The sequence below is a fragment of the Linepithema humile genome, chromosome 3 (assembly GCF_040581485.1).
Source record: "Linepithema humile isolate Giens D197 chromosome 3, Lhum_UNIL_v1.0, whole genome shotgun sequence".
NCBI classification, from domain to species: domain Eukaryota; kingdom Metazoa; phylum Arthropoda; class Insecta; order Hymenoptera; family Formicidae; genus Linepithema; species Linepithema humile.
Window position 1 is genome coordinate 29,239,689 of NC_090130.1, and position 25,275 is coordinate 29,264,963.

Below are 25,275 nucleotides of genomic sequence, written 5' to 3' on the forward strand. Positions count from 1 at the left end.
GATATTTTTTTATCCTAAATTGACAGCAATTGACAGTTTGAAATGTAGAGCATAAATGGTCCGCGAATAATGTTACTTGTTTTTATTCATACTTTACTCATTAAAAACGCATAAAAGTAGATTTTTGCCAATTGAAGTAACAAGTTATCGCCGAAATATTATTTAAAAAATTTGGGATAAGTATTCATGATTGATGGTGGTTCATCTGCGATAAACGCATTGATCATGTGCGTTGCAATAGGTTATAATTGTTATAATACGAAAAGCAAGGCGCAAGTATTTTCCAATTAACTGCATATTCTATTCATACTAAAATTATTTAATAAATATAAATTTTTGTCAAAAATGTTGATTAAAGTACGATTATCGACGATTATTGGAACAAATTATTTAATGCGACTGTTTACAGCATTTTGTTCATTACTATGCTGCAAATTTTAATAGATTGCAGTAAAAAATAGATACAAATTTTCATGTCCTAGATACGTAAAAATCATGCATAGGTTTGTGTAAGGGAATTAAAGCGCCAAGTATTTTTTTATTAGATCGATGTAAATGAATCATATAATCAGGTAAAACATAATTTTATTGTGCACATTTAATCAGGTTATAATAAAGGAGAGTCGGCACAGAATCAACGATATCGATGTATTGAAGTCGAATCAAAGCGATGCAACGCGCGTCAAGTTCAGACTGTCTCTTCTTTACTGCGTCGGTTAGGAAAGCAGAATGCGAACACTTTGTAATAATTGTATATTTTATCTGCATAAAAATGAATAATAAGTGTGAATTTTTATCAGGAGTGCCGATAAAAGTGACAGGCAATTAGCGGAATGTATTATATAACGGGAGTGTTCACAATTAATGGCGTTTTATCGATCGTTATATTAAAAATTTAAATAGGTTATAATAATTCTGGTTTCGCAGAAAGCTTACAAATTAGTTTAGATCTAGCATAGTCGCGCGGCGAACAATTTATGAAATCAATTACGCAATTTTTTATTTTTTATTGCCGTTGCTTGTTTTGGAGTGTCGATCGAATTGTAGACCGTACTTTTACAAGTCTTATTTTCGTCATCATGTAAGAAAATCAGGTCAAATACGCGCGGGAGTGCCGTGCAAAATATCGCGCGATCGTTGCTTTTGTCAGTTAGTGTTATGAAAGAATAACGACTGAGAGGAAGAGGAGCTCCAGGAGGCATCGGGGATCGGCGGAACAACTATAAGGTGAGCGATAAATTTATCATTAATTTACTATTTATAATTTGCAAGATATATTAATTACTTGTTCATGAGATTATTATACACGAGATTTTTGGCGGGTGGTGCTCTATTTGGCAATTTTATCTTAATTTTTTATTAGCATTTTTATATTAAAGAAAGGATATAGTGTTAACAAATATAATTTTACATGAATTTTCACAAGATAAAATTTATTTATATTAGAAGTACTTAAGTTTACTTACATTATAAAAATATTTATTACAAAATCCTTCTTTCCCATTTACATAAATGTTACTTGCAATTTTAATATGTATGCATTAATCTTGTTTTAGTTATAAGTTCTAATTATAAGATTTTTTGTTTCAAATTTTTAAAAATTATGGCTATACATATGTATTTACATTCATATAAAATGATCATAAAAACAAAAAGAACCATAATACTAAATTTAGTAGGAAAGTAGTAACACTTATATACTTAATTTAGTATTAACATTGTTAACATTTTAATTTAGTGTTAACGTTGTTTTTAATGAAATTAATTTTTAATTACAAATTAATTACACATTGATTAAAATTAAGTTATCAGGAAGCTACTCACAATCTTCTATACAGTACTATAAGAAATACAGTACTATAAGAAATTTCTTTTCTACAATTAATATTATCAATTACTAGGTGAAATATTTTGAAAATATAGCAATAAGAAAATAATCCCAAAATTAATATTTTGTCACTTTGTATCTGTTTCATATTGGAAAAACTTAAAAAAATATAAATTTTGGCACTATATTTCTCGGAGCCTATAAAAGCTATGGTCATTGTGGTTAAAATTGTTATACTGATCTAGTAATCTGGTATTAAATTCTAATAATATAAAAATATAAAAATTTAATTTTTATATTAAATTGATAACATTGAGTAATCAATGTTAGATTCATGCAGTTTTTCTTATCTTTTTTCTTATATCGCAAAATTGTTAAAATGTATTTTGTCTTACAAATAATTTACGACAAACTATATTGCAAGAAATGCACTGTTTAGATCGAATTTAACATAAGAATTTAGAAAAATGAGTATAGCGTTCCATGCAATTTAGGAGTGTCACAAATAAGTCGAATGATGCATTTTAAAATTAATAAAAAGCCAGGAAATTATTCAGTATTATTTTCATTATTGTTGACTTATTATCTTCTTACGTTATTAGTCCGTATATTATTCTCATTCCGTAAATTTCTCTGTAAAAGTAAATTAATTCTAACTTTTTAAAATAATAATTTTTTAGATAAATAATGATACAATAAATTTTATGTGCATATACTACTATACTATTTGATCAAAATAAATATAAATAAATATGATAAATTTGTTCCATACAAAATACAACATAAGTCAATAATCAATTAACATTATCTTGAATATCTTGATCACTATAAAAATTGAAAAAATTTTTTTCAGAAATATTGTATGACCGATTAAAACTTATCATATAAGGCAATTGATTTTTATATCAATGCAATTATTTCCAATATTTAAGGGTCAATTTAAAAAAAATATATATTATATGTTTATGATTATTATCTAAGAGCAACTTTTGAAACAATTATAATGACATATTTGTGTCTAGTTTGATAAATTTCTAGCTCTCAATGAACTTTGTTGGCATTTTCTATAAAGAAGTATCATAATCAAGTTAATATCCTCCAAAACATCGCAAATTATTGACTCATTAATACTAGTTTTAACAGATTTTTGTCTCATAAACTAATTCAATTATTTTATGTATAAGTTTGTAAAATATTGAGAAGATGTTAATTGTTATTGGATTGTTCTATGTTTTCAAGTGAAAATTCCACTGCATATTTTACTTACTATTAGTCCTATATAATATATCTCGTTACCATCGTCTTCATTATTACGCCGAGGGAGAGTAATTCTCACCTCCTGATGTTGTCGCTTGCAAATTTCGCAAAGTCCAACTCTACGTTCAAAATTATTACTAATTATTCTCATTTTAATTAAACGTAAAAAATCGTACATGTATATTTACATGATATTTATATACGCATGATTTGTTATTCTTGAAAAAAGTTATTGGATGAGTAGTACAGAAAAAGGATATCCAGACAACACGCAAGTTTTAAAAACATCTGCAAGATTTGCGTGTTGTTTGGGTATTTATTAGCTTTATCATCAAGAGATGATAAAAGGAAATAGACATTTACAATTTAATATTAATTCATTCATTTCAAGAACGTTAATATCTTAAAGCAGAGATGGGAATTAGTTGCAACTTTCGGCTCGATTTTCTGATTGACGCCTTCTGCTCCCTCCTTGTCACTTGCATGCTGGCAACGAGTCGTCAAACGCGCTAACAACGCGCGTAACTAAGGTGCGCGATATTCAGCCTCAGGAATGTCCATGTCACAAATGCAACAAGATAATAAATATGGGATAAATATAGGTTGTCTGACGTGTCAATAATAGTACCTCACAGGTGATGTGGAAATCTATTGTCCCATATTTATCATCTTGTTGCATTTGTGATATGGACATTCCTGAGACTGACAATGTGTATCACGTATCTTAGTTACGGACGTTGTTAGCGCGTTTGGTAATTCGTTGCTAGCATGCGAGCGGCAAGGAGGGAACAGTAGGCGTCAATCAGAAAATCGAGCCAAAAGTTGCAACTAATTCCCATCTCTGTCTTAAAGCATCTGAAAGATGTCTGAAAAATGTCATTTTTATACATTTTTCAGATGTTTTTAAGACATAATATGTATTGTCCGCAATAGTTTTCTATGCAAATCTTTTTTTAAGACATAATGTGTGTTGTCTACGATCTTTTTTTTGTTTATCATAACGAAAAAACGTCAGATAACGATTATTTACTACTTGAGTTGTTTTTATAACAATATAATAATCATTCTTGAATTTTGTAATTTAATAAAATTTGTTAACAGCAAAACTACGCAAAAAAAGTTAATAATACTTTGCTAAAATTTTTAACTTTTTCTTCCGATAAAGTTTCAAATTATTTATTGAATTTGTTGCTTATATAATTACTACGGAAATAAATTATTCTTGTAAAATTATATGTATATAAACATAAAGAAAAATCTACTTACCAGTACATAAATACAGTAATGAGTGCAAATATGTTGAAAGACATTATTATTACAGAAATTATGGTAAGAAGTTTAATATAATGTTCAGCAGTCTCTTGTCTTTCTAGCAATTCAGCACTCAATGTAATGTTCCAAGGATTTTTAATGTATGTTTCATCTTCTTTATAGTATAATGTATGTTTTATTACAAAAACTGGAAAAGTAAATTTAATTGATAATCAGTTACATCTATTACTAATAGGTTAAGTTTGCCAATAATACAAATTTCTTCTAAAATAATATTAGAAGTGATAAAATTTTACTATTAGGCAAAATTTATTTTGCTATATGTCAAAGATTATATTTATAAGATTATATTATTTTTACAATTTAAATAGATAAGATTTTTACAAGTTAAATAGATAAAATATACTTTTACTAAATTTTTTAAAATTAAGTTTATAAATGTTTAAAGTCAGTATTAGTGAATCAATTCAGAAAGAAATATAAACAATTAACAATTTGATATTCTGAAACATAGAAAATAATTCAGCAAAGATGCAGATATTGTGTTTCACGTTCAAAATATATGACATGAAGATAATAGTTAACAGATAATTTTTCATATATAATATAAACACACACACAACACGCACAGTTATGTCATTACCAGAAATTAAGAGCGAAAGGGTGAAAACTAATAGTGGCTCCGTCATATGCATTGTGAGATCTTATAGGCCCTTTTCTTCTAAAAATTAAAAAATTACAATTATTAGAATTATTTTCAATTATTTGAAAGGTTATTATTATCAGAATTCTTTCTTGATCGTTTAAAATCAATAATGTAGATATTTTATATTTATGCAGCATATATTTTTAATTTATAAATAATAAAAGTAATTGAACTTTTGTTTTGTTGCAACTAAGAAAACGATGTAACACCAAGTACCGTGTAAAGAAACAAATTATTTATAACATATATATTAGTTGACAAAATCGTGTGGTCGTTAATAGATGTTAAATGTTCCAATTAACAATTTCTTTCTTACTTTTCATGTCAAATTCCACGCATTAAAATTAATTTTTAACGAAAAGATAAATGTATAACAGTTTTATATATATTCGCTTTACTTATGATTCATAATTAATTTTATACAAAACTTAGAACAGCGCATCTATTCTCCAACAAAGAATAATCCATCATTGATGTTGTTAATAAATCTTGTTAATAATAAATGCTTCCTAAATCTTATTCTGATATACAAAGTAACATATTATATAATATCATGGAATTTGAAATGATATGTGATAACTGTTGCATAAATAGTTGTTGATGTCGTCAGGCACGGAAGAATAATATAAAATTTTGAAGAAATTTAACGGAATTTTGCTTGTTTTTTGGCAATAATTACAATATAAATTTATCAAATGACATTAAAATATTCAAAACTCCCCACATCAATTAATACCGAAACCTTATTTAATCGATTTAATATAAAAATTATTAATATTATAATATCACTTTGTTCACTTACCAATTTGAAACCTGCGAACGTCTGCGTTTTCTGAACAACGAGAACGATGAGAAGCAATCGGCTTATATTACGTACACAAATAATATTCGACTTTGATTTGTCTATTCGCATGTATCTTGTTGGCTTCTGGTATTTGGCCACTATCGATGTTATTGTTATAATTTTTGCAGTTACACAATAGAAAAACAGTTCAAAGTGAATTCGAACTTTTACTAAAAATTCTTCAGAAATTGTTTCTGCATTTTTAATTTTTAAGAATAACGTTACATTTGGTAAATTATATACTTCAATCAGTTGGTTGTTGGTAAAACTGTGCATCAGTTGCTTCGTAGAATACAGCAGAGATGTTGCCACTTTGATGTTGAAGCGATGCTGCATTGCCTGCGTTTTTCGGTTTTATTTGATATTCCTACTCTGATTCATATATTTTTTAAATTTTAATCATTTCTATCACTATAAGGATTAATATAAAAAATAGATTTTTACAATTTTTATATATAATCGTCGGTTAACGCTAACTGACGTTAGAAAAAGTGGCCCTACGGGAATTAAGCTAAGTATTTTTTTTTTGTTAGAACGGTGCAATTGAATCGTGTAATCAAGTAAAACATAATTTTGTTGTGCATATTTCAATTCAAGTTATAGTAAAGGAGTGCACAGAGTCAATGATATCGATGTATTGAAGTCGAATCAAAGCGATGATACGCGCGTCAAGTTCAGACTGTTTCTTCTTTACGCTGCGTCGGTTAGGAAAGCAGAATGCGAACACTTTGTAATAATTGTATATTTTATATGCATTAAAAATTGAATAATAAGTGTGAATTTTTTTCAGGAGTGCCGATTAAAGTGACAGGCAGTTGGCGGAATGTATTATATAACGGGAGTGTTCACAATTAATGGCGTTTTATCGATCGTTATATTAAAAATTTAAATAGGTTATAATAATTCTGGTTACACAGAAAGCTTACAAAGTAGTTTAGATCCAGCATAGACGCGCGGCGGACAATTTACGAAATCAATTACGCAATTTTTTAATTTTTTTATTGCCGTTGCTTGTTTCGGAGTGTCGATCGAATTGTAGACCGTACTTTTACAAGTTTTATTTTCGCCGTCATGTAAGAAAGTCGGGTAAAAAACGCACGGGAGTGTCGTACAAAATATCGCGCGATCGTTTTTTTTTCGAGTGAGTGCTATGCAAGAGCAACCACTGAGAGGAGGAGGAGGTCCTGGGGGCATCGGGGATCGGCGGAACAACTATAAGGTGAGCGATAAATTTATCATTAATTTACTATTCATAATTTGTAAAAAATATTAATTACTTGTTCTCGAGATTATTATAGACAAATATTGTTATTGTATTTACAATTATTTCAAATTTTTAATCAAAAGTTATGTAATAGTTTTATCAAATATTTGCTTAATAGACAAGTAAAAGATTAATACATGAAATAAAATGATTTTTGAAATATTTACTATTTTGAATGCGGTTATATGTACATATTTTTGTATTTTGCAGATCACTGTTGAACTACAACTTCGCTGCTGCACATCGTGTGTCGGTGAGTCTAGATCAAATTATCTTTCTTTTATTCTAAGATAAAGAGTCTGTAAAAATTATATAAAATGATATGCTTAAGTTGATAGTTAAATTGCCCGTTAAATTTTCTCAGTTATAGTTTAGTTAAAATTGCGAAAAGGAGTGAGGTAGTTTAGGCCGCAATAAAATTTTACAAGAAACTGAAGCGAATTGAATATCTATAGTTTCTACCAATGCTACATTTTCAACTTCCCCTTTTTTATGCGACGATTTTCATTATTCATATTCCGAGTACGTTTATCGCATAGCAATATGTTCATGCAATACGCGCCTAAACATCGACTTGCTCTTACTCTTACGCTTTGTTACATAATAATACTTCATAATAATTATACACTGTGACATTATATATTAAAAAGTAAAACCAGAAAAAAGAAGAATATAATCTTCAAATGTATTAAATTATCAAACTGTATATATAAAATACAAATATCTATAACATGATACTTCAATCAAAAGATATTTAATTCATGAAGACGTGAATTTGCCATATTGAGCTATGAACATACAAATATAAATTTTTTCGTCCCTGATAAAACTGCCGAGATTTTTGGGGGTGGTGCTGTATTTGGCAGTTTTATCTTAATTTTTTATTAACATTTTTTTATTAAAGAAAGGATATAGTGTTAACAAATATAATTTTACACGATGAAATTTTCACAAGATAAAATTTATTTATATTAGAAGTATTTACGTATACTTACATAATAAAAATATTTATTACAAAATCTCTTTTTCTATTTATATAAATGTTATTTGCACTTTTAATCGTTATGTATGCATTAATCTTGTTTTAGTTATAAGTTCTAATTATAAGATTTTTTGTTTCAAATTTTTAAAAGTTATGGCTATACATATGTATTTACAGTCATATAAAACATGACCAATAAACAAAAAAAAAACCATAATACTAAATAAAGAAAGTCGTCACATTTATATTCTTAATTTAGTCTTAACATTGTTAACATTTTAATTTAGTGTTAACGTTGTTTTTAATGAAGTTAATTTTTAAATTGATTGAAATTAAGTTATCAGGAAGCTACTCAAGATCTTCTATACAGTACTATAAGAAATTTCTTTTCTACATTTAATATCATCAATTACTAGGTTAAATATTTGGAAATTCAGCAATAAGAAAATAATCCCAAAATTAATATTTTGTCACTTTGTGTCTGTTTCATATTAGAAAAGCTTAAAATAATAAAAATTTTGATATTATATTTCTCGGAGCCTATAAAAGTAATGGTCATTTTGGTAAAAATTGTCATACCGACCTAGTAATCTGATATTTAATACCAATAATAGAAAAATATAAAAATTTAATTTTTGTATTTAATTAGCAACGTTGAGTAATCGATGTTAGATAGATTCTTGCAGTTTTTCTTATCTTTCTTCTTATATTGCAAAATTGTCAAAATATATTTTGTCTTACAAATAATTTTCGACAAATTATATTGCAACAAAAGCATTGTTTAGATCGAATTTAACATACGAATTTAGAAAAATGAATATAGCGTTCCATGCAATTTAGGAGTGTCACAACCAAATCAAATGATTCATTTTAAAACTAATAAAAAGCCAGCAAATTATTCAGTATTATTTTCGTTATTGTCGACATTCTCATTCCGCTTCTGTAAAAGTAAATTAATTGTAACTTTTTAAAATAATATTTTTTTGGATAAATAATGATATAATAAATTTTATGTGCATATACTACTATACTATTTGATCAAAATAAATTTAAATAAATATGATCAATTTGTTCTATACAAAATACAACATAAGTCAATAATCAATTAACATTATCTTGAATATCTTGGTCACTATAAAAATTAAAAAAAATTTTTTGAGAAATGTTGTATGACCGATTAAAACTTATATAATGCAATCGATTTTTATATCAATATAATTATTTCCAATATTCAAGGCTCAACTTTTTTTAAATACATATTATACGTTTACAATTATTATCTAAAAACAACTTTTGAAACAATTATAATGATATATTTGTGTCTAGTTTGATAAATTTCTAGCTCTCAATGAACTTTGTTGGCATTTTCTATAAAGAAGTATCATATTCAAGTTAGTATTCTCCAAAACATTGCAAATGATCGACTCATTAATACTAATTTTAACATGTTTTTGTCTCATAAACTAATTCAATTATTTTATGTATAAGTTTGTAAAATATTGAGAAGATGTTAATTGTTATTGGATTGTTCTATGTTTTCAAGTGAATATTCCACTGCATATTTTACTTACTATTAGTCCTATATATATCGTCTCGTAAATTTAATTGTTTTCATTATTAATTTCGTTTTCATTATTAATTTCGTTTTCATTATTAATTTCACCTTCATTATTAATTTCGTCTTCATTGTTCATTTTGTCTTCATTATTATTTTCATCTTTGTTATTAATTTCGTCTTCAATATTACGCCGATTTAATAGGATGATATTAGGATCAGTAACTCTCAACTCCTGATTAGTGTTGCACTTTCGAATCCTACGTTTAAAATTATTACTAATTATTCTCATTTTAATCAAACGTAAAAAATTGTTTATATATATCTATATATATGCATGATTTGTTAACCTCGAAAAAAGTTTTTGAATAGGTAGTACAAAAAAATGCTACCCAGACAACACAAGTTTTAGAAACATTTGAAAGATTTGCGTGTTGTCTGGGTATTTATTAGCTTTATCATCAAGAGATGATAAAAGGAAATTGACATTTATAATTTAATATTAATTCATTCATTTCAAGTAGATACGTTAATATCTCAGACAACACGCATATCTTAAAGTATCTGAAAAACGTCTGAAAAATGTTATTTTTATACATTTTTCAGATGTTTTTAAGATATAATGTGTGTTGTCTGCAATAGTTTTCTATGCGAATCTTTTTTTAAGACATAATGTATTTCGTCTGCGATCTTTTTTTTATCTATTATGATAACGAAAAGACGTCAGATGACGATTATTTGCTACTTGGGTTGTTCTTATAGCAATATAATAATCATTATTTAATTTTGTAATTTAATAAAATTAATTAACAGCAAAGTTACGGAAAAAAAGTTAATATTACTTTTTTAAAATAAAGATTAAATTCAAGACCAAATAATTTAAAACCAAATGTTAATAAGAAGCAAACAGCCAGTGCTAAGTGGTTGTGTCTGATTATTAAACAAACATATAATAACAACGTTTCGACCTATATCAGGTTTTCTTCAAAGTTAAAATCGAATATTCGTCATACATTATAATATTTAAGAAAATATTATAATATTTAATTTTCTGCAAACATTGGGCGTTGTATTGAAGCCCGAAGATAAGGACAAGGATGGAGAAGCTTTCCTGAAGGTTGTCACGAGAACGTGGTTACTCGCTGGAGAGGCTTTGCTTCAGATGATTGCCATACACTTGCCGTCTCTCGTAACTGCTCAAAAATACCGTATGGAAATGTTGTACAAGAGACCGCTCGATGATGAAGCTGCCATTGGAATTAAGAACTGCGACCCGAATGGACTACTTATGATGTACGTTTCGAAAATGGTACATCGGACAAAGGACGCTTTTACGCTTTCAGCCGAGTATTTTCGGGTAAGGCGTGCACTGGCATGAAAGCTCGCATCATGGAACCCAACTTCCAGCCGGGCAAAAAAGAAGATCTGTACGAGAAGGTAATCCAACGTACTATTCTCATGATGGGTCGTTACGTCGAAGCTATCGAAGATGTACCTTCTGATAATGATTGTTGTGATTTTATGATCTTTGTGATTTTGTCGGCGTCGATCAGTTCTTGGTGAAGACCGGTACAATCACGACGTTTAAGGATGCGCATAATATGAAGGTTATGAAGTACTCTGTGTCGCCCGTCGTGCGTGTCGCGGTTGAACCGAAAAATCCTGCTGATTTGCCAAAATTGGTCGAAGGATTCAAGCGTCTGGCAAAGTCAGATTTTATGGTGCAGTGCATCATCGAGGAATCTGGCGAGCACATTATCGCCGGTGCTGGAGAGTTGCACCTTGAGATTTGCTGAAAGGATTTGGAAGAGGATCGTCTGTTCATAATGTTTTTTTAAATATTATAATGTATGACAAATATTCGATTTTAACTTTGAAGAAGACTTGATATAGATCGAAACGCTGTTATTATGTTTGTTTAATACACAGACACGACCACCTACTACTGGCTGTTTGCTTCTTATTAACTTTTGCTTTTAATATTACTTTGCTAAAATTATTAGCTTTTTCTTCCGATAAAGTTTCAAATTATTTATTGAATTTGTTGCTTATACGATTACTACGGAAATAAATTATTCTTGTGAAATTATATGTATTTAAATATTAAGAAAAATCTACTTACCAACACAAAAATGCAACAATGAGTGCAACTATGTTAAAAGATACAACTATTGCACCAAATGTGACAATATTTTTAATAACACGTTGTATAGTCTCTCCTTTTTCTGGTGTTTCTGGTGTTTCTGGTGTTTCAAGACTCGATGTAGTGTTTTGAATATTTTCAATATATGTTTTATTTTCTTTACTGTTTAATGCATGTTTCATTACAACAACTGGAAAAGTAAATTTAATTGATAATCAGTTACATCTATTACTAATAGATTAAGTTTGTCAATAATACAAATTTCTTCTAATATAATGTTAGAAGTGATAAAATTTTACTATTATGCAAAATTTATTTTGCTCGATATAAAAGATTATATTATTATTTTTACAATATAAGCTACTACTGAATAGTTAAAATATACTTTTACTAAATTTTTTAAAATTAATTTATAAATGTTTAAAGTCAGTATTAGTGAATCAATTCAGAAAGAAAAATACATAATTAACAATTTGATATTCTGAATGAAAACGTATAAAATAATTCAACAAACATGCAGATATTATGTTTCACATTCAAAATACATGAAGAAAATAGTTAACGGATAATTTTTTATATATAATATAAACACACACACACAACACACAGTCATGTCATTACCAGAAATTAATAACCAAAAGATGGAAATCATTAATAATTGTTTCGTAATATGCATTGTGAGATCTTATAAGGCTTTTTTCTCCTAAAAATAAAAAAATTACAATTATTACAATTATTTTTATTTATTTGAAGATTATTATTATCAGAATTTTTTTTTGATTGTTTAAAATCAATAATATAGATATTTCATATTTATGCAGCATATTTTAAATTTAGAAATAATAAAAGTAATTGATTTTTTATTTCGTTGCAACTAAGAAAACGATGTAACACCAAGTACCGTGCAAAGAAACAAAGTATTTATAATATATATATTAGTTGACAAAATCGTGTAATCGTTAATAGACGTTAAATGTTTCAATTAGCAATTTTTATCTTACTTTTCATGTCAAATTCCACGCATTAAAATTAATTTTTAATAAGAAGATAAATGTAGGACAGTTTTATATATATTCTCTACACTTATTATTCATAATTAATATTATGCAAAACACAGAACAGCGCAGCTACTCTTTAACAAAGAATAATCCATAGTTCCATCACTGATCTTGTTAATAATAAATGCTTCTCAAATCTTATTCTGATATACAAAGTAACATATCATATAATATCACTGAATTTGAAATAATATGTGATAACTGCCGCATAAATAGTTAATGTCGTCAGTTGTTGATGTCGTCAGGCACGGAAAAAAAAATAAAATTTTGGAGAAATTTAACGGAATTTTGCTTATTTTTTGGCAATAATTACAGTATAAATTTATCAAATAACATTAAAATATTCAAAACTCTCCACATCAATTAATACCAAAATCTTATTTAATCGATTTAGTACAAAAATTATTAATATTACAATATCACTTTGTCCACTTACCAACTCGAAACTTGCTAACGTCTACGTTTTCTGAACGACACTGTGAGAATGAGAAGCAATCGGTTTATGTTACGTACACAAATAATATTCGACTTTGATTTGTCTATTCGCATGTATCTTGCCTCTGGTATTCGGCCACTATCGATGTTATCGTTACAATTTTTGCATTTATACAATAGAAAAATTATCGAGAATGAATTTGGATTTTTACTTGAAATCCTTCAGAAATTGTTTCTGCATTTTTTATTTTGGAGAACAACATTACATTTGGTAAATTATATGCTTCAATCAGTTGGCTGTTGGTAAAACTGTGCATCGGTTACTTCGTCGAATACAACAGAGATGTTGCCACTTTGGTGTTGAAGCGATGCTGCATTGCCTGCGTTTTGCGATTTTATTTGATATTCCTCTAATTCATATATTTTTTAAATTTTAATCCTTTCTGTCGCTATAAGGTTTATCATATAAAAAATAATATACATTTATAAAATAATATATTTTATATATAAATTGTATAAATCCGTTTTTTATTAAAAATGCGTGTTTTGTTAAAATATATTATTTTATATAATATAATATTTTAATTAAATTTTTTCTCTCGAGAGAAAAATAGTCGAAAATAATCAATTTCAAAATCAATTATTATTACTATTTTCTGTATGACTGCATCTCTTGTAATTTCAAGACATTACAGAAAGCTCATGGAGCTTTTATGCGAATAATGTAAGTAAAATGAGAACATATTTTCGAAGGGAAGGCAGAAAATGACAATTGGGTTTTCCGGAATTGTAACGCGGAGAATGCAGTCTTTAAAATTGCGTGAAGGTCCGTAATGTGCCCGGCAGGGCGTCCATTGGCGATGGCGCGAACAAGGGAAAGATAAGAGTCCCACAAATATTATAGAGGGTAAGCGCTTGCGTAAAATTAAATAATGAAGCTTATTTCGGTCAATAAGAGCGACGGAGAACACGGTTTACAGTCATCGGCTCGTGAATACTGAATAGTCAGCATTAACTCGCGTTTCCTTCATCGATGTTAAAATACCGCGTGAAATATAAGATCGTTGATATGCCGTGTCGTTTCTTTCAGTCTTCGGAAAAATGAAAAGTGCGAAAACACGCACGCATATCGCATATCGCGCAAAAAATCCACACGAGAATCTAATATTAACGCCCAGCATGCGATACGGCTCGATTTCGCGGATGCGCTCGCTATTGCATCAACGAGGTTGCCGGCGTGAAATGAAATTTGTCTCGATGTCGATGGAGTTTCGATAACTCGATAAAAATCCAACGAGCGGAAAAGCAATCGTTTCGTTGCGCGAAACGTTCTCTCTCTTTCTCTCTCTCTCTCTCTCTCTCTCTCTCTCTCTCTCTCTCTCTCTCTCTCTCCCTCCCTCTTCTTTTTCTTTCCCTTCTTTTTCTCTGTTTCTCCCTCGCCGCCGAGATTTCCCCTCCTAATCTTGACTGCGAGGGTCAAAGGTTAGTCGGTCGGACATAGGCTGCGAGGTGGCGAATCGAGGTGGAGGAACGAGTCGAAACGAGCGTTCAGAGAGTGGAATCGTATGAGAGAGTGGGGATATCGCCGAGTTTCTGGGCATCATCCCCCTTTGATCCGTTTTATTGCGATTGTTCTCCCGGATTAAGTCGGAATAAGAAAGAAATTGTGAATTGTAGTTCTGCATACACAGTGGCGAAAGAAATTTTACGATTTTTTAATTGCTTTAAAAGATTGCCGAATACGAAGTATATTTATGAAAGAAATTAATTTTCTCCGAATCTATAACGATATATTTTCTCTATTATCTTCTGTGAGAATCCGATAATACGGAATGTCGCAGAATCTCTTGCTTAGCTATCGATAATTTTCTAGCATTTTCAGCATAAAATATTCTAAATCTCTTGAAAACTTGTTTCAATCTTCTTATATGAATAAAATCTTAAATTGTTTATTAAAACTCTACTTATAGAGTTGTAAAATGTGCAAGACTTTTTCAAGGAAAATTTTATTTGTAAGAATCGCTTCACATTGCTTCATCTCGATAAGCAATTCTGACCATTTACATAAAATGCCATACAATTGTAGATTATGTAAGATGGAAATAATTTTCATTTGCATTATAATTTCTCTCACAATTTTTATATGCACATAATTCCACGAAAAAATATTCAAGCACTGTTTTCGAAACATATGTCATGTTTTTTTTTCTGTTAAGATTTTATCTCACGTTGTGAGATTGGTACATTCGAATATTATCTAGATAGACTTTCGAGAATTCAGATTTTGCCCGCCCAAACGCTATTGTGCGGCGGAAACGAAGACAGTCCGCGTTGATTAAAACGGGGGTACGAACGGGATCGCGCGCACGTGGCCGTGTCTCGCGATAAATTTGTCGCGGAATTCATAAAGTATCGTTACGTCGTTTCCGTCGAGCGGCCGGCGGACGCGAATTGCACTCTCGTGCGCGGCGAGAACGGTTTATGTTTTTTAGAAAAGATGTATTCTTTCGGGACGCACACACATGTACACGTAAAAAAAAACAAAAAAAAAAACGAAGCGTCGCTCGGACACTGGATAGATTACGCGACGCGCGAGGCTTAGAGCGCAAAAACGATTAATCATCGACGATGAAGTCTGTATTACGTAGGACGGCTCTCATCGTCGTCCCCGATGTCGCACTGCTTATGCTGGATAATAGAGGATTTGCAGCTTCTCTAACATATGCTCTGAATTTTTTACGTTTGCAAAGTAAAAGTAAGCAATGTGCTCGGATGATAATAATAATAATATAAAAATACACTTGTTAGTAATTGATATATGAATCTAATAATAAATTAACCGTATATTACATATATGCGATAACAAATCTCTGCATAATTAACTTTTTACAAACGTAATTAAAAATATATGCTGCACGACCACTAGTGAATTAAACTGAATAGGAGTTTCTGTTAGTTGTAAAATATGGAATAAGAATATGTATTTTGTCAACAAAGATTCGATTGTGTTAAGAATCATTTGACATTTTCAGTATTTTATCTTGTACTTTTATATTGTTTGTCTTATTTATCGAAGAATATTTAATTATATAATATTACGGCATCACACATAGATACATTTTTCGAATACATAAGAGTTGTTTGTACATCGCAATTTTCAAAGTGACAAACTCGCCCCGTTAGACCGATAAATCGCGCACTTCATAGTTGCTTGCGGAGATCGCTGTTTGACACCGTGTTATATCCATGTATCGCCCGTACATGACGCGACGGTGTTTATTATTTTGCGGGGTGCAATCCCCTTGTGGAATTAAATCACTAACAGAAAGAAAGGGTAATCCCTACCTGCTGTCATCTAGTAAATAAGCGTCGTTGAAGCGTCGACAAGGGGTCGAAGATCCTTACGTCATTAAAATGGTATGATTGTTTAGCTTTACGAGACATTTCGGCACTCCCGATCTTAATTTCAATTAAGTACACAGATTTAGAATTTGTTTTGAAAGTTGTAAAAGATTATAAGCAATTGCAAATCAATTTTCACGAACATCTTAGATATACTTAATTATACTTTTTTCTCAAAAAAATTTATTTTGCAAATTGCTTAGAAATATTTTCAATATTTTGTATTCAATTAAATTTTTATTGAGAACAATTTGATACGAAAGTAATTGAACGATCTACAGGCGAGAGAGACAAGATCTGCTAAGTGACCAAGTTTATTCGCGTAAACAAATGGGGGGGAAGGGGGCAGGGGGGAGGGAATCATCGTTGGAGAATTGGTAACGTCGGACCGATTGCTAAAACGCAGATCATAGAGTTGCCGAGTGGCCGGGGATCCGTATATGGCGCGTAATAAAACGGAAGGGTGCGGGATGGGGTGGGCGGGGGGAGAGGATGGAAAGCGGAGCGGCAGTTAGAGCGAGGGACGGGCGAGAGAAGGCAAGTGGATCTACGAAGGGATTACCGCGCAAATATTTATGTAGCGAGCCCCCACGGGACGGCGGATCATCAAATTCCAATGACAAAACGGTCCGCACGAGATCTCCGGCTGGATCCGTGTCCGCGGGTGGTGACATCGGAGGGGTTTTACATTCACATATGCTCTCGGCACAGGAGCAGCGTGAAATCCACTGCAATTTGACGCAGGACACGTATGCATGCATGTATTGCTATGAAAACAAATCTGTGCGTTATTTTTTTTTTTTTTTTTTTTTTTTTGAGTGAAATAAAATTATTTAATTAATTTGATGGTTAATCGAGAAACCAATGTTTTGCTCAATTGTTCTATTTTTTTATTCTACATTGTTTTACACGTAGATGTTGCAATCGCGATTACACATTTTTCAGGGTAAAAGAATAAATGAGCTTTGAAATTTCGATGAAACGATTGAACTTTGTGAGCTATGAATGCGACTTTGTTTTCTTATGATGGAATTTTCTAACAACTTGATATTTTTATCATGTAAGAAGTGATATACGGAGTATTATGTAAAATATTTCGGTAAAACACAAGCAAAATGAGATCGAAATAACAGCCGTGAAAATTCGTGAGTTATTAATCAAACAACAATGATTATCGCGTGTTGAAACCAAGTGAAATTTTCTAAAACACGACAAAGATTAGATTTTTCACGTGCTAACGTCGGCCTAGCATCGGACATCGGCTTTTAGACACCGTTATATGAAAATGCTCTTTATTTTCGGAATACCACTGCGATCACTATTGGACAACAATATAATTTATGGACGAGAGAAGAGAAAGCTAGGTCCTTCCCTTTGTCCGTTTGACCTCGTGCAGTGTACGAAGACATTCTTAAATAGGTAGCTACCGTTTCGCAGGAATACAACAGGTTTCGTGTTTTCGGAGCAGTTTTCTTGTTGCGACTATTCAGAACACTCAATCCATCTTTTCAATCCATGCTCGATTCTTCGTATAAAAAGCCTCTCGACCACATATTTATTTTCACGAGAATCATGACAATGATGTGTCAAAATGAACTTGGCAATCTTAATGACATTAATGTTTTTCTCAAAATATTACCGCGATCACGATTGTTTTGTCAAAAGATTGATTTCGCGTTAAGCTAAATACAATATTGTCGGAAATATGGTGAACGCCGAAATTTTATTTCTAGAATAAAAGAATGCATAGAAGTTATTCTTTCTTCTAATGTAGAATTTCGTTAAATTAGCATTTAAATTTAGACAATTGATAGCAAATCTGTGATCAGTCTAAAATTCCTTCACTAAAATTCTTTATTAAAATAATGTAGCGTATCGACGTTAAGAAGGAGAAGACGTTTTTTAAAGCAATCTCCGTGAATCGAATGATCCACTTCGTCTTTCGTCCTGCCTCCTGCGCCAACATTCAGCTTCGGCTTCGGCTTCCGGGGCGCAGGTGGCAACGCTCAAAGCCAATTATGCGAACGCGCCCCGACGTCGACGTCGGTCTCTCGCAAATCCCTATTCCTCGCAAAGCCCTCGCAAAGCCCTCGCAAAGCGCGAGGATTGGCGAGAGGAGAAGTTTAACTTGTCCGCGCTATAACGGATTAACGGCGGCGATTTATTCGCGAGTAATTGTTTCCTCCCTTTAATTAACTCGCATTTATTTCGCGTAATGGGAACGATCCGCCTCGGCTCTGAGCGGTAAATTTTCCAAACGCGTGTGTGTAGAGTAAGCATTTCTATATTAAATAAATCTCCCTCTTGTTTTCATTTTCCATATATTATCAATCTGTCTATTTTTCAATATTCTTATCTGATTATAGTATATTTAATTTAGCTTCAAAATGAATATTTGATACAATAAACAAAGCTTAGTTTTCTTAAAATTAAAATTCCATTGTCAGATGTTGAAGCATCTCTGAGATGCTTTACAGAGATGATTATATTTTTGCAAGATCTACATTAATTTATATTAATTTAGTTTCCAGCCAGCAATAATCGTATCTAGAATTTCATTATGCGGTGGAAAGTGCGCATTGAAGAGAGAATAATTATATATCAGCACAGTTAAGTCGGTTTCCACTTTTCTTCGTCGCGTTACGATCGATTTTCACGCTGCCACCGCATGGCTTGCAAAAACAACACGCAGACAACTTGCAGTGTGCGGGACGGCTCGCGTAAAAGCGGAGACTCCGGGTCGCCATTTTGCCGGCAATAAAATATCTCGGATATGCCCGGGGGCTGCCTCTTATCTTTCCTATTATCGATAGCTGGCCGTGGACCAATATGGCCACGGCAGCGGTTGCCATGGCTACGTCCGATATCTCGCTTCGGGACGGGGGCCCCATCATCCGCGCTATTATCGCGCTTCGCCGTAAATAAGGAGAAGGCACTCCCTCATCTCGCAGGAAACGGCTACGGAGCTTATGCGTATTCTCTCTCGTTTTCGCGATTGCGCTAGAGAAGGAGGAAGAACGATTCTATCTCGCGCGCGCGATACGCTATGGTTATTTCAGGCTGAGCGAACGTGATGGAGGAAAATTGTGTTTCGAGCAGAAACGTTTTTATTGATAGAATACGCTTTCATATCCTGATAGGATCAATGCGCACCGGTCATCACGAGAGCGTAAATGTTTCAAAATTCATCAAGCGTAGCGCGTAAATCTGCTGACATTGAAGCGGGAAAAAAGGGTTGCTCTGTAAATGCGAAATAAACGAGTAAACGTGGGTGGTCGAAATGGCGAATGGTCGATCAATATGGTGGAAGCTTGTCACGTAGAGAGGCCGTAAAAGGATAATATCTTTGACGAGAATTGCCATATTACCTGTCATGCAATAGAAAAAGAAACAATTGAGTGAATAGGAGAACAATAAGCCTCGTAACTTGCACCCTTTCCTTCCTTTTTTTTTAACATATATGTATATGGTTACAAGTATACGTACAAACAATGTACATTCAAAAATATAAAAACTTCCTGTGCGAGCCTTTCCATGGGAGTTATCTTGCATATAAAGGGAGAGAAGGAAATGCAATCCCGTTACGGTTCACTGCATAAAACTTTCTTGCGTATCGAATCGACGCGACAGCAACGTCGAATCGAACCTGCTGCGTTGTCCTTGACACAATATTATGACATGACTGCATCGGATGGATAGAATGTCTTTTCAAGAAAACAAATTAATTCCCGTAACGAGAAGATTATTGCGTAACGACTCGCATAGTCTCTTGAAAGTCGAAGAAAGAATCTACGTATTTCACTTCGTTTCAGCTGCTCAGTATCTTCTGAGACCAATTTATTCCGATTTTCTAGTTACACCTTCTGTCTGCCTTTCGTTAATCGATTATAAAACCGCCTAGCGTTAAGCGTGGTGTTCATTGAAATGATCTGTGAAGAAGCAACTCAGAATTTCGTGAAGGTTTTTCGGGTGATAATTTAGTATCACGCATTATTATTAGGAACGTTTATATGTGAAAAACATTTTTACGAAGAGTTTCTCATTGTCATTTTTTTTCTATACGAAATCACCTTTGCTTGTTAAAGACGAAACTTTCGAGAGAAAATTGCGCATTTCTGTCTTTGTAAAAAATTGTATTAGTTCGTGTGTGATGTGGAGGGCCGTTATGCTTATTTCTAAAATGTCAGCAAATGTTTAGTGAATTCCCGCAGCGCCGATATGTATCGGCTTTTGTTCTCTTTTTTTCTTTTTTTTCTTTCTTTAGAATTTCCCCATTATTCTCCTAAATAATTGGGTTTTGAATAAAAATGACCTTGGCCCAGAAACGACAATAATTTATTAAGGTCTACTTTGCTCAACGTTTATAATTTTTATAGGGACATTTTCAAAGGCCGACGTATGCGCTTTTTGTGTGACATTTATCTATGGCAATTTGTACGGTTTCCCAATCCTTATGAGTCACATTATTTCTATTCCGTAAATTAGTTGCAATTTTTGGCCAAATTTATAAACGCTCGCTGCCTTTGTCTCGGCAGTTGCACCAAGATGTGCGACGTTCTTATTTCCGAAATGAAGTTGAGAAAGGCTCAGGTAAAATTTTATTTAGGGTGATCAATGCTATTTCCGGTTCTGGAAGAGAGCTTGGAAGTTGGAAAGAATTACCGGTCCGCTTTCATGCTAAAATATTAGAGGAATGCAATAAACATTCATTCAAAAGTCTAACCGAAAGACAAAATTCCAGCTCGACGATCACGCGATCTGAATACGAATTGCATATAATATTAGGCATAGAATGAATACTTTAATAAATATTAATTTTAATTTAACTTTAATAAATATTAAAGTATTTGCATACATGTAGAATTATTTATTTTTGGGAAGAAATTGCATTGTGTTTATAAGTTCATGTGCAATAATTGTTTGCAATAAAGAAAAGTAGAATATTAGCATTACTGATTACAAGAAGTTCTTAGGATGTTTTTGTGGACTTTGTCGGCATGTTTGACAGTTTCGTTAACACCTCTTCTATCTGATAATAGTCATCTCTAACAGTTCAGCTGAAAGGTGCAATTAAGGAAATAATAGATGAAAAATGAAGTGCTAATTTGAGTATTTTATATGTTGGTCACAACATTTCAAAGAGTCATTTTCACATTAAAATGGAATCCTGCAGTTTTTGAAGATGTTAACATTAATTATTTCGTATCTAACATTAATTATTTCATCAGGTTATTCCTTTTGACATGGTTTGACATGGTTTGACGGAACAAAACGTCGGAAACTATAACCAGCGGAGCTAAAGTATTCCATCATGAGAATGCTTTTTTTTTTAATTTTATTGTCACGGATAGTTTGCATTGTGATTTCTTTGTCACTTAATAGTCAAATCATTAGGAATCATTTTCTTTTTGCAAACTATTTGAAACTGAATTTTTATATAGTTAAAATTTTTGATTTTTAAAAATAAAATGTCAATTTTACAAGACTATTTTCATAATTAAACTAGGCAATTAAAAAAAATTATTTATTATACTACTGGAGGCATCGATGCCATTTATTCGAAAAAAATGATTAATAAAAAATCTTATCTTTTTTTAAATAAAAAATTAAATATGGAATGTTCGACGAAAAAAAAACATTCTAGTGAATAAATATACATGTGAATGAAATAAAATTGAATACAGGTAGCTATGCTATTTGGTCTTCTAACCATCTTCTAACTTTGTATTTTGAGCAAATTAGTGCAATATTTTTCTGATTTTCAGAAGCCTTAAAACCCCATTGCGTTTATAACCACTAATAAAACCATTGGAGTTAGGTTAACACGTTTATAACTCAGGTATGTTTTTTTTATTTTACAAAAACTAATGATGACTATTTATATCTAGATATAAAAGATGCTACCATCTGTAAAAATTTTAGACGGTATGCGGATAATACGTTTCGGAAATAGTTTCCAAGTTGTTAGAGACATTTACCCATAAGTATAATAAATAAATAAAAACGTTTTCTCAATATTTTAGGATCATTTGGGCCGGTATTCATGTTCGTTTTTTTATATTTATTCTTAGTCCCTTCACTTTGAAAAAAGGCGTTTTAACGAATTTCACGCTAGTGCATATTTTTATAAATTTATATCAGTAAAGCACAATTTGTATCAGCTTGTAATGAAAGCATTTTGTGCAATAATCTATTTTTTTCGCGTAAGAGAAATTATGCCAGATGGGTTAGAGTGTGCCAATACTTTTGTTACTTAATGTAAAATATTTATCACAATATACGGGAGATTCTGGCCGAAACGATCGAGCGAAGGATGGAGAGCCTTCGGTAGCCTCTCGAAATTCTCAAAAGTGAGTGGGGTCAGCGTGATGCGTTCAGTACGATAATTTATTTGACTCACTGAGGATTTACGAGATCCGATATTGGATAATGAATCAGGTCTCCCTTGATGGAATTAACTCACCTATAGCCCGAGACTCCGTATAACGCGCCGGTACCCCGCGTGTAACTTTTATTAGGCCAAAGGAAAACGCGCGCGCGAAGCTCGTCGACTTGTTTTACGGGTTCACGTTACATCTTTATGGGATTCGCAGTCACGACTTTATTCTATGACTTTTAGTCTTTATGCGCGGGCACTTTCTTGTGTAATAACCGTGATGCAGATCTCTGCGTTAATTATACATACTTTTGTCATTGTGAAGGTCTTCTACATTATTGATTCAATATGCGTACATTTTCATTCAAGCTTTGGCATAATAATTTATATACACAACATTTATCACGCGTTAACGCAAACATTTCCATCCGCTAAAAATAAGATTTTTATGTACTTATACTAGTAATATTTTTATGCATTTACATATGCATTTACGTATGCAATACTATTATTTGCTTTTTTTAAGTACGTAAAACATGATAATTTATTCTATGTAACAATAAATCCCGATTTTATTCATATTCTGTTTGCAAGCAAACACATCGGCTAAGGTGCATCTATATAGTTCTCTTATAATTATTGTGTTTTTATAATGCATTTAGACTTTTCAAAAAAATACTTTTACAATTTACTATTTTAGCAACTTTCAAATTTTCTTTAAAAAATAAAAGCTAAAGTATTTTCTTCATTAAGTATATTGTTAGCCATGTCTAAATGCATTGTGTAAACGACAACGCATCAATAACCATGAGCTTAAAATCGTAAGCAAGCAGAAATCCTTTGTAGAATTGTATGGAAAGACAAACTTGACAACTTTATTTTAATAGAGACACTTGGAAATAGTACATGATTTTCCGTCATTTCGCTGAAAACGGATGTCCATCCATTCATTCGTTTCTATGAAGGTGCAAGGACAAAAACATTACGGATATTGTGAACACGTTATCCTATAAACATTGTGGTAGACCGTCCTTAGAACATTGGATACATGATGGGAAATTACATATATTTTCAAGAACCTGCTTTTTACGCTGCAGCGTTAAAGATAATTCGAACACCGCTGACATGGTTCCGATCTATAGACACGGCCAATTACTACTAATCTGGATTCCCATCTCGTTCCACGCTTATTTCAAGTTCGGAGCCTCCCACGAAGAGACACGGATAAAAGATCAACCACCATGATAGTTGTATTCGCGTTCGCGGCAGCGCGGGACCTGCGAAATCAATTTTCACGCAGATCGAAGCTTTCGACTTTAATCGACCGTTCGATCTTCGACGTGGGGCAATATTTTCCTCATAAACAGCAATCGTGGCGAATCCGACCGTCGACTGGGTAGGGCGCGTAATAAAGCGAGGGCTAATAAATAACGCAACGGGGGCTGTAACGGGGTGGCGGAGCGGCAACCGTGGCCAATCGCTGGCCGTCGGCTCCGATTCGCATCCCGTAGACTCGCGTATATATCGAGAGCGGCGAACACACATCGATCGACATTGTGATCTGGCCGGGCGATTATCGCGGACGCGCCGGACAATTGTGGGAATTAATTCGGAGTCAATGTCGATGGGAAAACCAGTCCGCTCCGTTCATAATCGTTTTCGTAGTCGCTGCAGCCCGGGCGGGAAAATCAGGATTGTGCGAACGTCCGAAAATTTGTAGAATCGAATTTAAAAATAGTGGACCTTTCTGAAGAGACCTGCTGAGTGAAAATTTGAACGCCTTTTCTTTCATTCATAGCCTCTTTACTACCGACAACGGTATAACGAGGTCCGAAAAAAAGGAGTCTGGCAGCCTTTACAAAAAATTGTAACAAATAATCGCGCCGTATAAACTTTCTCTTGTGGTATTATAATCTGATATAACTGCTATAACGCAAAAACAGAGGGAAAAAAAGAGTTAAGCAGTTTAAAAAAAAGCTACTGTTTAGTTTATTGCTTAGAAAGGGTGTGTAAATATGCTGAACTGTTGAAAGTTCAACCGTCATATATCTTGCAGTTTTAGTGCCGAATCTCTCGATAGCGATCTTCACTGCAACGCACCGTGAAACTTACTAATTCCCAAGCAAATTTTATAACGAGCCTATCCGGACACT

At 32.0% G+C, this 25,275-nt stretch overlaps 3 long non-coding RNA genes and 1 pseudogene across 3 annotated transcripts in view; 2 read left to right on the top strand and 2 right to left on the bottom strand.

Moving 5' to 3' along the window:
• Window positions 1–458: 458 nt before the first annotated feature.
• Window positions 459–25,275, top strand: part of LOC136998519 (uncharacterized) — a 64,695-nt gene continuing 39,878 nt past the window's right edge. Inside the window, exons 1-3 of the long non-coding RNA XR_010889096.1 lie at window positions 459–1,227; window positions 6,698–7,126; window positions 7,382–7,424. This is a non-coding gene — a long non-coding RNA (uncharacterized lncRNA). The remainder of the gene's footprint in view (window positions 1,228–6,697; window positions 7,127–7,381; window positions 7,425–25,275) is intronic.
• Window positions 1,417–6,002, bottom strand: LOC105669769 (uncharacterized). The gene is made up of 5 exons (XR_001100325.2): window positions 5,866–6,002; window positions 5,001–5,078; window positions 4,352–4,544; window positions 3,096–3,204; window positions 1,417–2,461 (listed from the first exon to the last, which is right to left on the bottom strand). It is a non-coding gene; the product is annotated as an uncharacterized lncRNA (long non-coding RNA).
• On the bottom strand, window positions 8,114–13,488 carry LOC136998518 (uncharacterized). Its single transcript, XR_010889094.1, has 5 exons — window positions 13,346–13,488; window positions 12,473–12,554; window positions 11,831–12,041; window positions 9,725–9,968; window positions 8,114–9,093 (listed from the first exon to the last, which is right to left on the bottom strand). It is a non-coding gene; the product is annotated as an uncharacterized lncRNA (long non-coding RNA).
• Window positions 10,598–12,054, top strand: LOC105669768 (eukaryotic translation elongation factor 2-like; annotated as a pseudogene).